The sequence below is a fragment of the Chiloscyllium punctatum genome, chromosome 29 (assembly GCF_047496795.1).
Source record: "Chiloscyllium punctatum isolate Juve2018m chromosome 29, sChiPun1.3, whole genome shotgun sequence".
Lineage (NCBI taxonomy): Eukaryota > Metazoa > Chordata > Chondrichthyes > Orectolobiformes > Hemiscylliidae > Chiloscyllium > Chiloscyllium punctatum.
The window spans coordinates 17,083,769-17,099,452 of record NC_092767.1 but is presented as its reverse complement, the minus strand read 5'-3'; positions in this window follow the sequence as shown (position 1 = coordinate 17,099,452).

The following is a 15,684-nucleotide window of genomic DNA, read 5'->3' as shown; positions in this document are numbered from 1 at the left end:
CAGATAGCGAGGGAAACTTGTATTTGTTTAAAGCGATTTGATTCCCCCTGTCAGTATTCTCTGAGTGTGGTCATCTTCTTATATTTGTTAACGGGATATGGGTATCTCTGACTGGGCCAGCATTAGTTCATTTTCCCAGTTGCCCTTGAGAAGACCTTGAGCCAATGCAGTCCACGTGTTTGATCTGATTTGATTTGATTTATTTCAGTTAAATGTACAATGGAAAGGTTTGTTTTGCGAGTAGTGCAGGCACATGATAGTAAACAAGAAAACAGAGATCGTGGGATACTTACACAGAGTGAGGCATACAGCTTCACAAAAAGTGAGCAAAGCAAAATCGACATTAGCAAGATTAATATTATTTGAAAAGTTAGAGATGTCAATTCGTCAGTATAATTATGGTAGGGAAAGAAGTGTCCCTGAGCATGCTGGTTAATGTTTTCAAGCCTCTGTGCCTCCTCCCTGTTGGACGAGTTTGTAAGATATCATGACTGTTTTGGGAGAAATCTTTGATGTTGCCAGCCATTCTGCGACAATGACAAGTATAAATGACGGAAGGTGGTCATCCGTGATGGGCTGGGCTGTGCACACAACCGACTGTAGTTTCTTCTGGTCCTGGGCAGAGCAGTTACCATGTCAGACCATTATGCACGTGAATAGAATGTTTTCAGTTGCCAGTGTAAGGAACATTGGGAGATGGGTTGTTCCAAAATAGTTAATAAAATAGATGTAACAATTGGCTGTTAAATGGATACCCATGTTTTGGTTGCTGTTTCGACAACAATTGAAATTTAACCAATAATTTTAAATTATGTCTTCGATATCAAAACCCAGTTGAGTTAATTGCATTGCCAACATCGAACCAATGAGCCATCACCTGCTTCAAACGAATAGAGAAGCCATCACGATCAGAACGAGGAAGAAAAAGACAGACACAAAGGGAAGGAGAAAGAGAACACAGCGAGGGAAACAGATGGATAGTCAGTCGAAGAGAGAAAGGAAACAAAACAACGAAACAAACCGTCACATGGACAGGGAGCAGGGAAGATAGTAGGTTCAGGGAAAGAAACAGACGGTAGGGAAAAGGAAAACAGAGGGAATCAGACAGTGTGAGAGACACAGTGAAAGACAAAGGGCACGGGGAGCTGGGGATGGGGTCACAGGGAACTGGGGGGGAATGGGTGAAGCAGGGGGTGAGGACCAGGGAGACCTGGGAGTGAGCACTGTAGGGAACTGGGAGAAAAGAGGTGAGGATTTATTTTGACCTGTAACAAGATGTGCAGGCAGATCATAATAAGCAAGGATGTACAGAACGGTGGGTGCAAAACATGTCTGAGAAGAATATATGTTACGCTGCACAGCACATGCGCTAGCCGAGATCAACATGAACAAGATCAACATTATCTAAGATTAGAGAGCCCATTCATCATCTAACAACAGTCGGGAAGAAGCTGTTACTGAACCAGCTGCTCTGTGTTTTCAAGCTTCTGTATCTTTTCGCCTGATTGAAGAGGTTATGGGAGATCTTACAGGCATGTGATGGTCTTTGGTAATGTTAGAACAAAGAACATTCGACTACAGGAACAGGCCATTCGGCAGTCAAAGCCTGCGCTGATCCAGATCCTCTGTCTGATTCCGTCGCTTATTTTCTCAGGGTCTTTATCCCTTTGCTTCCTGCCCATTCATGTATCTTTCTGGAAACATCTTAAATGGAGCACCACTGGTCACAGTTCTCCATTTTGAGAAACAGCCTTCCCCTACCACACTCTGCACCTTGTCCAGTCAGTTCTTTATCCATGTAGGTAGCACACCCTGGGCACCATGTGACTTCACTTTCTCCATAAGCTGACCATGGAAAAACATATTAAACGCCTTACTCAAGTCCATACACATGACATCTACAGCCCCTCCATCATCAATCAACTTTGTCACTTCCTCAAATAATTCTATTAAGTTCGTAAGACATGACCTTCCCTGCACATAACCATCTTGCCTATCATTGATAAGGCCATTTTCATCCAAATGAGAATAGACTCTATCCCTCAGTATCTTCTCTAGCAGCTCCCAACCCCTGATGACAGGCTCACTGGTCTATAATTAACTGGATTATCATGTTACCCTATTTAAACAACAACTTTCCAGTCCTCCAGGGCCTCCGTTGTGTTCAAGGATGCTACAAAGATATCTGTTAATGCTCCAACTATTTCCTCTACCCCTTTACTCAGTAATCTGGGATAGCGGTGGAGCTTCTCGTCAAAAGGAAGAAGATAGCTTACATAAGATGGAGGAAGCTAGAGTCAAGCTCAGCTCTACGGGATTACAGGCGGACGAGGAAGGAGCTCAAAAATGGTCTTAGGAGAGCCAGGAGGGGGCAAGAGAAAGGCTTGGCAGATCAGAATAGAGAGAACACACAGGCATTTTATTTTCATGTGAGGAATAAGAAAATGGTCAATGAAAGAGTAGGGCTGATCAGGGATACCATAGGGAAATTGTGTGTGGAGTCCGAGGAGGTAGGGGAAGCTCTAAATGAGTTATTTTTACTTCTGTCATTACGAAAGAAACGAACTTTGTAGTGAATGAAACCATTGAAGAGCAGGTGTGCATGTTGGAATGTACAGAGATAGAGGAAGCTGATGTGCTGAAATGTTTGTCAAACATTAAGATTGACAAGTCGCCAGGCCCGGAGCAGATTTGTCTTCGGCTGCTTTGAGAAACGAGAAATGCCATTACTTCGCCACTTGCGAAGATCTTTGCATCCTCGCTCTCCACTGGAGTCGTACCTGAGGACTGGAGAGAGGCAAATGTAATTCCTCTCTTCAAGAAAGGAAATAGGGAAATCCCAGGCAATTACACACCAGTAAGTCTCACGTCTGTCTTCTGCAAAGTTTGGAGGTGTTGTTGACAGTATAAAGGGTTGTTGTAGGCTAGAGGGACATTTACAGGATGCAGAGATGGGCTGTGAGGTGGCAGGTGGTGTTCAACTTGGACAAATGTGAGGTGATGCGTTTTGGAAGGTCGATTTTGAAAACTGACTACAGGATTAAGGATAGGATTCTTGGCAGTATGGAGGAACAGAGGGATCTTGGTGTGCAGGCACATTGATTCCTTAAAATGGCTACCCAAGTGGACAGGGTTGTTCAGAAAGCATATGGTGTTTTGACTTTCATTAACAGGGGGATTTAGTTTAAGAGTCATGAGATCTTGTTGCAGCTCTATGCAACTTTGGTTAGACCGCACTTGGAATACTGCGTCCAGTTCTGGTCGCCCTATTATAGGAAAGATGTGGATGCTTTGGAGAGGGTTCAGAGGAGGTTTACCAGGATGCTCCCTGGACTGGAAGGCTTATCTTATGAAGAGAGGTTGAAGAGCTCGGACTTTTTTCATTGGAGAAAAGGAGGAGGAGAGGGGACCTAATTGAGGTATACAAGATAATGAAAGGCACGCATAAAGTCGATAGCCAGAGACTATTTCCCAGGTCAGAAATGGCTAACACGAGGGGTCATAGTTTTAAGTTAGTGAAAAGTATAGAGGGGATGTCAGAGATGGGTTCTTTACACAGAGAGTTGTGAAGGCATGGAATGCGTTGCCAGCAGCAATTGTGGAAGCAAGGTCATTGGGGACATTTAAGAGACTGCTGGACATGCATATGGTTACAGAAATTTGAGGGTGCGTACATGAGGATCAATTGTCTGTGCAAAATCGCGGGCTGAAGGGCCTGTTCTGTGCTGTACTGTTCTATGTTCTATGTTCAATGTTCTTGATGTTGGCGGCCTTTCTGCGGCAATGAGCCGTGTATATAGAGTCAATGGTTGGGAGATTGTGCACCCAACCTATTGTAGTTTCTTATGGTCCTGGGCAGAGCGTTGCCATATGAAGTCGTGATGCACCCAGACAGTATGCTCTCAATAGTGTATCTGTCGAAGTAGTGCATGTTGAATTTCTTGAGCCTCCTGAGGAAAAAGAGGCGTTGTTAAACTTTCTTGACTGTCACACTTCTGCGAGAAAACCAGGGAATGTTGTCAGTTAGTGTCACTCTGAGGGAGTTGATGCTCTGCACTCCCTCAACCATTGATGTAGTTGACGGTGTGTCCCTCTCCTTTCTTTCTGAACTCAATGATCAGTTCCTTACTATTGCCGAATTTGAGAGAGAGGTTATTATCATTACACCATGCCACGAAGCCCTCGACCTACTTTCTGTATTCTGACTGAACGTTGTTTGGTATCCCTCCTGATTTGGTGATGTCATCAGCGAACTTGTAGCTGGCGTTGCTTGGAATTTGACAACACAGCCGCGTGTGTACAGGGAGTACAGTAGGGGGCTGAGGACACAGCCAGGTGTACAGGAGTACAGTAGGGGGCTGAGGACACAACCATGGCAGTATAGGGAGTACAGTAGGGGGTTGAGGGCAGAGCCATGGGAGTACAGGAGTGCAGTAGGGGGCTGAGGACACAACCAGCGGAGTACAGGGAGTACAGTAGGGGGCTGAGGACACAGTCATGGGAGTACAAGGAGTACAGTAGGGGGCTGAGGGCAGAGCGGTGGGTGTACAGGAAGTTCAGTAGGGGACTGAGGGCAGAGCCATGGGTGTACAGGGAGTACAGTAGGGGGCTAAGGACACTGCTGTGGGTGCACAGGGAGTACAATAAGGGGCAGAGAACACATCCTCCAGGAGTTCCAGTGTTGAGTTTTATTGTGGAGAATGTGCAGATACCTATCTTCACAGATTGTCGCCTGTGTCTCAGAAAGCGAGGGATCCTGTTGCAGATAGTGGAGCCGTGATCAAGGTCACAGAGTATTGAGATCAGTCTGGAGGGGATAATGATGTTGAAGGTGGAGCTGTAGTTAATGACCAGGAGTCTGGTGTAGGCATCTTGTTGTCCAGATGTCCCAGGGATGAGGGCAGAGCAGGTATATGGCATCCGTTGTGGACCCATTACATCAGTCCGCACATCATAGGACAGCAGGTCAGGCTGGAAGACTGGAGGTGATGTGGGCCATAACCAGCGTCTCAAAGCACTTCATGTTTATTGAGGTTAGAGCCACTGGGCGGAAATCAAAAAGGAACGTTGCATGTTCTTTCTCACTTACAATGATGATGTGGTCTTCTGGAAGCAGGTTGGGATTTCGGCTTCAGGAGGGTGAGGTTGAAGTTGTTTGTAAATACCTCTGCCAGTTGGTCCTCATCGGATCTGAGTGCTCAGCCGGGAACACTCTCCACGCCTGTCGCTTTCCTTGACTTGACCTACAGGAAGACTGATCATGTCTGCGGTGGTGACAGCGGGCACAGGTACATCCGAAGCTGTCAGGGCAGTTTTCATGCTGACAGTCATTCATCATAAACATTCTCTCCACTACCTCCCTCCGTCATCATCAACACACAGTGACATTGGTTGTTTTGAGCAGCACACAGTTAGTGTTGAGACAGAGTGACATCATTAGAATGAGATTGTGCACCATCAAGTCCTTTGTCACCATAACGGGGTAATTCACAACAATGCGGGGGCAGGGTGTGCTCCTACTGGGTGTCAGTGGTCCAGGGAGTGAAGATGTTATAGGTATAATTCCAGTCAACTCACTGCTTAAACCTGAATGGAGTCAACCACCTTGAGTGCTGTGACTTTTCAATGGTGGACAGTTCTTAGGGAGTCAGGAAGTGCCATTTACATGAACCACCTGAACAAAGGACCTGAGGGCATTTTTGCTAAGTTTGGAGATGATACAGTGATGGTTGGATGGGCAGGCGATATTCATGATGTGAGGAGACTGCAGAAAAGCTTGGACAGTTTAGGACTGTGGGCAAACAGGTGGTTGATGGAATACAGTATGGGATCTTGTGAGATTTTGCACTTTGGTAGGCGGACGAGAGGCAGACACTATGTTCGAATAGGATCCATTAAATCTGAAGCACAAAAAGAATTTTGTAGCACTCGTCCTCTGTTATGGTTATTGTGCAGGTTCAGTTGGCAGTTAGGAAAGCAAATGCAATGTTAGCATTCATTTCAAGGGACCGAGAATACAAGAGAGGAGACATGCCGCTGAGAATGTAATGGGCAATGCTCAGACGGCATTTGGAATATCGGGAGCTATTTTGGGCACTATCTCTGGGGCAAGATCAGCTGGTGTTGGTGGTGATCCATCCTTGGGATGGTGGCTTGTCATGAGCGGCAGTGTGTGTACTCGATGGAATTTAGAAGAATGGGAGGCGAGGCATCTGATAGAAACTGATTGATTAGTGCAAAGATTGAGACAGTCAGTGTGTAGAAGATATGTCCAGTAGTCATAGAGACTATGACAAAATGGCACAGTTTCACAGAGAAGGACTGGGCTGAATGGCCTCAATCAATAGCAATGTCTTATGCTCTTATGGTCATGTGGTCTATTATTCAGTGCAGAATTGTAATTCTCTGAGCAGCTCTTGCAAAACTTGTATTTGTTGATTTGACTTCACGTTCTGTTCAATGGTAACCCCTGTGATATGGACGGTGGGAGGATTCAGTGTCCGCCAGGAGTCTATTAAACGTTGAATATACACAGCTATCTGTGAGTCTCATCTGGCGGGAGTACACTGTATCTCAAATGATTGCCATTTCAGGCTGGTATTTTCGAAGGATCGATCCTGTTACGCCAGTATTGTTGAATTTAACAAAACAGATGCAATTTATCACAGCACACAGCAACAATATGTCATCGAACACTGAACACCCTTGTAATAACAGAAACGTTGATAATGTTCTGAATAAGAAACACTGCTTTCCTGTTCATGCTCAAATCAGATCACCTGTCCCATCGAGAAGCTCAACTTGGAACTATTTTTAAAAAATCTTTTTTTGGATGCGGGCATCGCTGGAAGGGCCCATTTATTGTCCACCGCTCATTGCCCCCTTGAGAAAGTAGTGCTGAGCTGCCTTCTCGAACCGCTGCAGTCCACCTGCTGTGTGTTGGCTTGCAATGCTATCAAGGAGGGAATTCCAGGGTTTTTAACAGGAACAGTGAAGGAACGGCGATATATTTCCACATAAGGATGCTGATTGGTTTGGAAGGGAATTTATAGGTGGTGGTATTCCCATAAGTATGCTGGTCTTGTCATTCTAATGTAAGTGTTCGTGGGATCGGAAGATGCTGTCCGAGGATCTTTGGGGAATTTCTGCATTGTGTCTTGTAGATAATACACACTTCTGCTACTGAGCGACGGTGGTGAAGGGAGTGAATGCTTGTGGATGTGATGCCAATCAAATGGACTGTTTTGTCCTGGATGGTGTCAAGCTTCTTTTGACTTTTTGGGTCTACACTCATTCAGGCAGTGGGAGAATAACATCTCATTCCTGACTTGTGCCTTTTAGATGATCGAGAGGCTTTAGGAAGTCAGGAGGTGAGTTACTCACGCAGTATTCCTCGCCTCTGATCTGCTCTTACATTTATGTGGTGAGTCGAGTTGAATTTCGAATCAATTATAACCACCAAGACATTGATAGTGGGGAACTGAGTACTGATAATGCTGCAAATACTAAGTTGTTATATTGTTTCTTATTGGTAATGGTCATTGTCTGGCATCTGTGTAGTGCAAATGTTTCTTGCCACTTGTCAGCCCAGGCATGGAGATGGACAGATTTTTTTGCATTTTGGCATGGACTGCTTCCGTATCTGAGCATTTGTGAATGGTGCTGAACATTGTGCAGTCATTGTCGAATATCCCCACGTCTGACATTATGATGGAGGGAAGGTCATTGATGAAGCAGCTGAAGATGCTTTGATCTAGGATTCATCCGGAGAGTCACTGATGGTGTTATCTTGTATGGTGATGAAATATCTGATAATGAAACTTCCAGTTCAGCGATCTAACCTACATCCATATTATCCTGAGGGACTACTGCAGAGATGTTCTGGAGCTGAGATGACTGACTTCCAACAAAAATGACCATCTTCCTATCTATCAGGTATGACTCCAATAATGAAGTATTTGCCCGCAATACCGTTTTTGCTCGGGTATCGTGAAACCACGTTTGAAAGAATGTAGCCTTGATGTCAAGGGCTGGAATTCCGCTCCTTTTTCTATGTTTGAACCAAGGCTGTAATGAGATCAGGAGTTGAGTGTCACTGGTGGAATCCAAATGGGTGTCACTGAGCAGGTATTGCTGAGCATGTGCTGGATTGATAGCACTGTTGATATCCCCTTCCATCACTTTACTGATAATGGGGAGTAGACCGATGACGTGGTATTTGGTTGGGTTGACTTTGTCCTGCTTTTTATGTACAGAACACACTTGAGCAGGTTTTTTTTTCCATTGTTGGTTTGTAACCATACTAGAACAGCTCGGCTAAGGGAGTGGGAAGTTCTAGAGCACAAGCCTTCAGGACTATTGTCAGCATGTTATCAGGGCCCATAGCCTTTGCATTATCCAGTGCCTTTAACCGTTTCTTGATATCAGTCTCTCGAATTTGCTGTAGACTGCTATCTGTAATGATGGGGACCAAGGGAGGAGACTGAAGTGGATAATCCACTCGAAACTTCTGAGTGAAGAATTCTGTGAAATCTTCAGCCTTATCTTTTGCACTGATGTGCTGAGCTCCTCCATCATTGAGGTTGGGGATATTTGTGGAGCATCCTGCTCCGGTGAGTTGTTTAATCGTCCGCCACCATCCACGATCAGATTCGCAGGACTGCAGAGCTTAGAACTGATGTGTTGGTTCTGGGATCGCTTATCTCTGCCTGTCCCTTGCATTTTATGCTATTTGGCATGCAAATAGTTCTGTCTGGAAGTTTCAGCAGATTAACATTTTATCTTTATGTATGCCTGGTTCTGCTCCTGGATTGCCCTCCTTCACTCTCTTTTGAGCCAGGTTTAATCCTCTTGCTTGATGGTAATTGTTGAATGGGGGATATACTGAATATATGAGGTTACAGGTCACAGGGACTCCCAGAACATCGACTGCCCGACTCTATCGCACTGAGCTGCCTCCTCTGCCGGATTGGTCCTGCCTTTGGGACAGGACATATCCAGGGATGGTGATGGTGATGGTGCTGTCTGGGTTATATCAGGTAAAATCCCGTGAGTATGCCTATGTCAGGCTGTTGCTTGATATGTCTGTAAAACTGTTGTCCCAATTTTGGCACGAGCCCTCATTGTTATTAAGGAGGATTTCGCAGGTTCAACAATGATGTTTCTAACGTTCACTTTTCCGGTATCTGGGTTAATACATCCGGTTTCATTTCTTTGAGATTTTGTAGCACATCTGACTGACGCGCTAAACCATTTCAGAGGGCGATTGAGAGTCAATCACATTGCTTTGGGTCTGGAGTCAACGGTCAGCCAGTCCAGATGGGGAATGGAAGATTCCTTCACTGAAGGATATCAGTGAACCAGATGGATTTTTCTGACAATCGGCAAAGATTTCATTCTCATGCGTAGATTCTTAATTTCAGGGATATTTTAAAACTATTGAATTGAATTTCCAACATCTGCAGTGATGGGAGTCGAACCTCGGTCCACAGAACAGGAGCTGATTTTCTGGATTGATAATCTCGCGGTAATACCATGAAGCCTACTTGGAACCACATGATGTACGCAACTGTTATTCAGTGTGTTGTCCACTTTTTCTATCATTGTTATGTTATTGTGGAACCTCATCCTTCATTAAATCCTGATTGAAATGCACGGAGATGAAAGTCATCCCGATTGCTCGAATTCCATTCAGTCTGTTTTGTTTGAATACACATGTCGAGGCAGCTGCACATCAGAGAAGAACATGAAGAGATAATGGTAATTGTGAACTGTACCTGTCACCGGACCAGTGTGTCTGTCCAGACACCAAATGTACTTATTGTGGGTCAGAGAACCGCGGAATCATTATAGCACAAATGGAGGTCAGACAGCCCATCGTGGGGTCACAAGCTCGTCAAAGGCACAATTGGAGCTAGAGAGAGTATGTGGAGATAAATTGTGCGAGAGAGAAATAAACAGAGAGAAAGAAAGTGAAGAGCGATAAACTGAGAGAGAATAGAAAGGGGAGCGACTAACTGAGTGGGAGATAAAGAGGTATTAGATGAGGGTGAAGTTAAATAGATCAAAAGACAGCATGAAGGTGGATAGATATGGAGAGACAGAAGTTAAAAGTTATATTTAGAAATACCTCTGGACTGCAAGCCCTTTGTCTCGGTTTCATACACTGTGAGCAGTGCGCTGATACTGGCTGTCAGCCCAGATCACTTATTCCCAATAACATTACAGAGCTAGGTTACTAACAGCTAAACAAAATCCATTCGGCCAATAGATTAGTATCATGGATTTTTAAAAATAGACTATTTCAAGATCAGCAGGAAATGATGACAGCCCCCACGTGTGAGAGACTGGTCCAGAGAAACTCAGTCAGGTGGATCACTGACTGTCATGGAAATTAAACTGACTGGACTCAGATGCTAACAAGAGTAAAGAAAAAGCTTTATTTTTACCCACTGCAGTGGGCCAATACTCGTGGCAAAAACGCCTTGTGTAAGGGCACTGAACATAATTAATGTATTCCTTTTATGCTCTTCTTATCACACGCTCAAGAACAAGGGCTGGGAAACATTGGAGTTCGTATTTTCTCATCCCCTTGCTGTGGACATAACTGTCTTTATGTTTTCCTTAGCTTTTTCTGCTGATTTCGACTGCTCGCCAGGCCAGATTAAATGTTTAAAATGTTCAGTAAAGACAAGCTGTCTCTTCGACTGCAGAATTCAGCAAAAATGCAACATTCGGAAAAGTTTTAAATTTAGCATAGCATTCGCTTTCAGATTTCATTGTAAATTTTAATTTTGTTAATTTCCCCTTACATTTTCCTTTTTTTGCCATTTTATGGCAAGAAGGACAAAGGAAACAGAGCCAGAATTAAAAAAGAAATATACAAAACAACATTTAAAAAAATATAGAGCCAGATATCTATACTTTTTTTTAAGATTAGATTGCTTACAATGTGGAAACAGGCCCTTCGGCCCAACAAGTCCACACTGACCCGCCGAAGCGTAACCCACCCATTCCTGTACATTTACCCCCTTACCTAACATTACAGGCAATTTAGCATGGCCAATTCACCTGACGTGCACATCTTTGGACTGTGGGAGGAAACCGGAGCACCCAAAGACGGGGAGAATGTGCAAACTCCACACAGTCAGTAGCCTGCGTCGGGAATTGAACCCAGGTCTTTGGTGCTGTGAGGCAGCAGTGCTAACCAATGTGCCACCGTGCCGCCGCATTAGCGAACTTAACAGCTGCCCGTGTTGTAAGGAGCACTTGAAACGGTCCCACTCACCTGTTCACCTTCTAGCTTTTCCTCCTGAGGTTTTTCACCATTATCCAGTCTCCAGATCGTGCAACTTCCCCTCTGCTGATTGGGGTAGTTTTGCTTTCACTTTATTCGATGCTTGACATAAAAGTGTAGAGAGTTTTACAAAGTAACACAACATCTCATCCTCACAGTGGTCTGTTATCTGTCTTACCTTAGGTCATCGGCCCATTTCTGTAATTGGTGGCCGACCAAACAAAATCTCAAACCGGCTAAGATTAGCTCTTCCTCTCCTCCTAGATCTCATATACGTTAGCCAAACTTTGTCCATGTGTACCCTAGTTCCTCACAGCATTTCATCCATTTATATGTTTTAGGGTAGCATTTTCTCTTTCCACTGCCCCACCGCTCGCTGGGTGGGAGGCACAGTGTTGTCTCATGTTAGTTCCCAAATAATCACGGATCTGCTGCAAGGCATTATTGACAAATGGTGTCGCATTGTCACTACAAAGGATTTCAGGGATGTCCCATCTTGGAATTATTTCAGTTAGAAAAGCCAAGGCACTGGCATCCTGTTTTGACGTGGGGAACGCTTCCAACCATTGGGAAACATATGAACTATAATCAGACAATATATGTTCCCTCCGCTGGGAGTTAGTTCAAAGAAATCCATCTGTAAATGCTCAAAGTGTCTTTGAGATTGGGGGTGTGCTACCTGTCTCGTCTGTAACCCCCTCCCCACATTATTAGTGGCACAGATAACACATCGTTCACAATATTTCTGGGATTAAAGCATAAATCCCTTAGTGTATCAGTGTGCTGAAATACTGTCGTACATCCCCCGTTTTGACACATGGTCCTTACGGTGTGTCAGTTTGGCATAGAATGGAAATAATGATTGTGGTAGACAGGCTTTACCATTAGGGCCACAACACACCCCTTCATTCATGCTGCAAACTGCCCTTATCCACTCACGCTTCTCCTCCAGCGTTGCCTGTGACTGTAATTCCCGTACTCGGGATCAGTGGTGCTGGAAGAGCACAGCAATTCAGGCAGCATCCAACAAGCACCGAAATCGATGTTTCGGGCAAAAGGCTTTCATCAGGAATAAAGGCAGTGAGCCTGAAACGTGGAGAGATAAGCTAGGGGAGTGTGGGGGTGGGGAGAGAGTAGCATAGAGTACAATGGGTGAGTGGGGGAGGGGATGAAGGTGATAGGTCAGGGAGGAGAGGGTGGAGTGCATAGGTGGAAAAGGAGCTAGGCAGGTCGGACAAGTCCAGACAAGTCAAGGGGACAGGGCTGAGCTGGAAGTTTGAAACTAGGATAAGGTGGGGGAAGGGGAACTGAGGAAGCTGTTGAAGTCCACATTGATGCCCTGGGGTTGAAGTCTTCCAAGGTAGAAGATGAGGCGTTCTTCATTCAGGCGTCTGGTGGTGAGGGAGTGGCGGTGAAGGAGGCCCAGGACCTCCATGTCCTCGGCAGAGTGGGAGGGGGAGTTGAAATTTTGGGCCACGGGGCGGTTTGGTTGATTGGTGCGAGTGTCTCGGAGATGTTCCCTAAAGCGCTCTGCTAGGAGGCGCCTAGTCTCCCCAATATTGAGGAGACAGCATCGGGAGCAACGGATGCAACACATGATATTAGTGGATGTGCAGGTAAAACTTTGATGGATGTGGAATGCTCCTTTAGGGCTTGGATAGAGGTGAGGGAGGAGATGTGGGCGCAGGTTTTACAGTTCCTGCGGTGGCAGGGGTAAGTACCAGGATGGGAGGGTGGGTCGTAAGGTGGCGTGCACCTTACCAAGTAGTCACGGACCTGCCTAGATCCTTTTCCACCTATCGACTCCACCCTCTCCTCCCTGATCTATCACCTTCATCTCCTCCACCACTCACCCATTGTACTCTATGCTACTCTCTCCACACCCCCACCCTCCCCTCGCATATCTCTCCACGCTTCAGGCTCACTGCCTTTATTCCTGATGAAGGGCTGCTCGTTGGATGCTGCCTGAATTGCTGTGCTCTTCCAGCTCCACTAATCCAGAATTTGGTTTCCAGCATCTGCAGTTATTATTTTTACCTTGTAATTCCCTTATGTCTGCTGTTGGGGTGCCAATCTTTGTCATGCACAATCAAACTGATCACTTCGCGGCTGCTGGGCTGCCGACCTTGCTGCTGTGTCTGCCTTCACATTGCCTTAAGAAATAGAATCGTTAGTTTATGTGGGGGCTTCACATTTACATACAGAAATTGATTTGGGAAGTAGGACAACTTCCAGGAGGTCAGAAATCAGACCCACGGTGTGTGATGGGCTTTCCGGTGGAGGTCAAGAGGCCCCTGTGTTTCCATATGGTTCCAAAGACATGTACAACCCCGAATGCATATCTGCTGTCGGTGTAAATATTCACTGGCCTTCCCTCAGCCAATTTACATGCCTCGGTCAAGGTAAATGATGAGAACGGAATGTTCCCACTTTGACTACCTCTTGGGTAGTCTTTACAGCATATGCAACACATTTCTGGTTTGTCTCCTTGCTCCTGAATGTTGACCCATCCACAAAAGTCTCCATTTCCGGATTCTGAAGTGGAGAATCCTGCAAATCTGGTCTAGGGCTGCAAATGTCATTAGTTACAGCAACACACTCATGGGTCTCTGTCTCCTTCTGTGGGTCGAAGGCTAACAGGGTAAAGGACGTTGCATCACTTTATTGTAATGTCAGGCGTTTCCAATAATACAGTGTTATATCTGAGCCAACGTGCTGACGACATGTGTGCTGTCTTTTACTCAGAAAGCAGTAAGGATACTGCATGTGGGACCAGTAGGGATAATTCACCATAGTTGATGGTAAAGATTCATCTTGGAGTGCAGTTCCTAGCGGTGTTCCACAAAGATCTGTTTTGGGACCATTGCTGTTTGTCATTTTTATAAATGACCTGGAGGAGGGACTAGACGGTTGGGTAAGCAAGTTTGTGGATAATACGAAAGTCGGTGGAGATGTTGACAGTGAGGAAGAATATGTCAGGTTACAGTGGGATATAGATAAGCTGCAGAGCTGGGAAGAAAGGTGGCAAAAGGAGTTCAATGGAGGTAAGTGTGAAGTGATTCACTTTGGTAAGAAGTAACAAGAAGATGGGGTACTGGGCTAATTGTCGGATACTTGGTAGTGTGGATGAGCAGAGGGATCTTGGTGTCCATGTATATAGATCTCTGAAAGTTGCCACCCAGGTAAATAGTGCTGTGAAGAAGGCATGTGGCGTACTGGCTTTTATTGGTAGAGGAATTGAGTTCCGGAGTCCTGGGGTCATGTTGCAATCGTATAAGACTCTGGTGCGGCCGCATCTGGAGTATTGTGTGCGGTTTTGGTCGCCATACTATAGGAAGGATGTGGAGGCATTGGAACGGATGCAGAGAAGGTTTACCAGGATGTTGCCTGGTATGGTAGGAAGATCATATGAGGAAAGGCTGAGGCACTTGGGGCTGTTTTCATTGGAGAAAAGAAGGTTTGGGGTGACTTGTTAGAGGTGTACAAGATGATTAGGGGTTTAGATAGGGTTGACCATGAGAACCTTTTTCCACGTATGGAGTCAGCTATTATGAGGGGGCATAGCTTTAAATTAAGGTGTGTTAGTACAGGACAGGTGTTAGGGGTAGATTCTTTACTCACTGTGTCGTGAGTTCAAGGAATGCCCTGCCATAGAAGTGTTGGACTCTCCCTTTTTATGGGCATTTAAACGGGCATTGGATAGGCCTATGGATGATATTGGACTAGTGTCGATTAGGTGGATCGGCGCAACATCGAGGGCCAAAGGGCCTGTACTGCGCTGTATTCTTCCTTGTTAGATGGTCTATGTTCTAAAATGAATGGATTTTTGTATATTGATGGATCATTTTATTGATGGTGGAGTTGTGAGTACACTATCAATGGAAAAACATGATTTTCTCTTAGATTATTTTTTTGAAGAGAGGTTTTAAAGGCAGAGGTGCAGAACTGCTGCCTGGAAACAGTTTAAGTAAATAACTGAGAAAGCCTTTAGCTTTCATTAGAGCATTGGTAACAACGGAAGCGCAGTAGCCAGCTCTCCCAGACCAGGTTTTCTCGTTTTGTTTTTAGCTGCAGCATTAAGAAGCTGCTGAGCATCCCAGAAGTGTTGAAAGTTTCAATACATGATCCCCAGCTGCTTTTCTCTCTGAGATCTCTGTTGATGTTGTTTCCTCCTGGATTGGAAAACTGCTGTAAGCATCCGAATACACATGAAAATATATTTGTGCCAGGCGGTGTAAACTAAGAAGGTACGGTATCTATTATTTGTGTAAGTGCTCCAACATATGAGCCATCCCATTTTTTTCTTTTCTTTGATTGTATTTTAACTAAAGTATTTGAATAGATTATATTTTGCTTAATGTCGAGTAGTTTGACCAGTCACAATATAT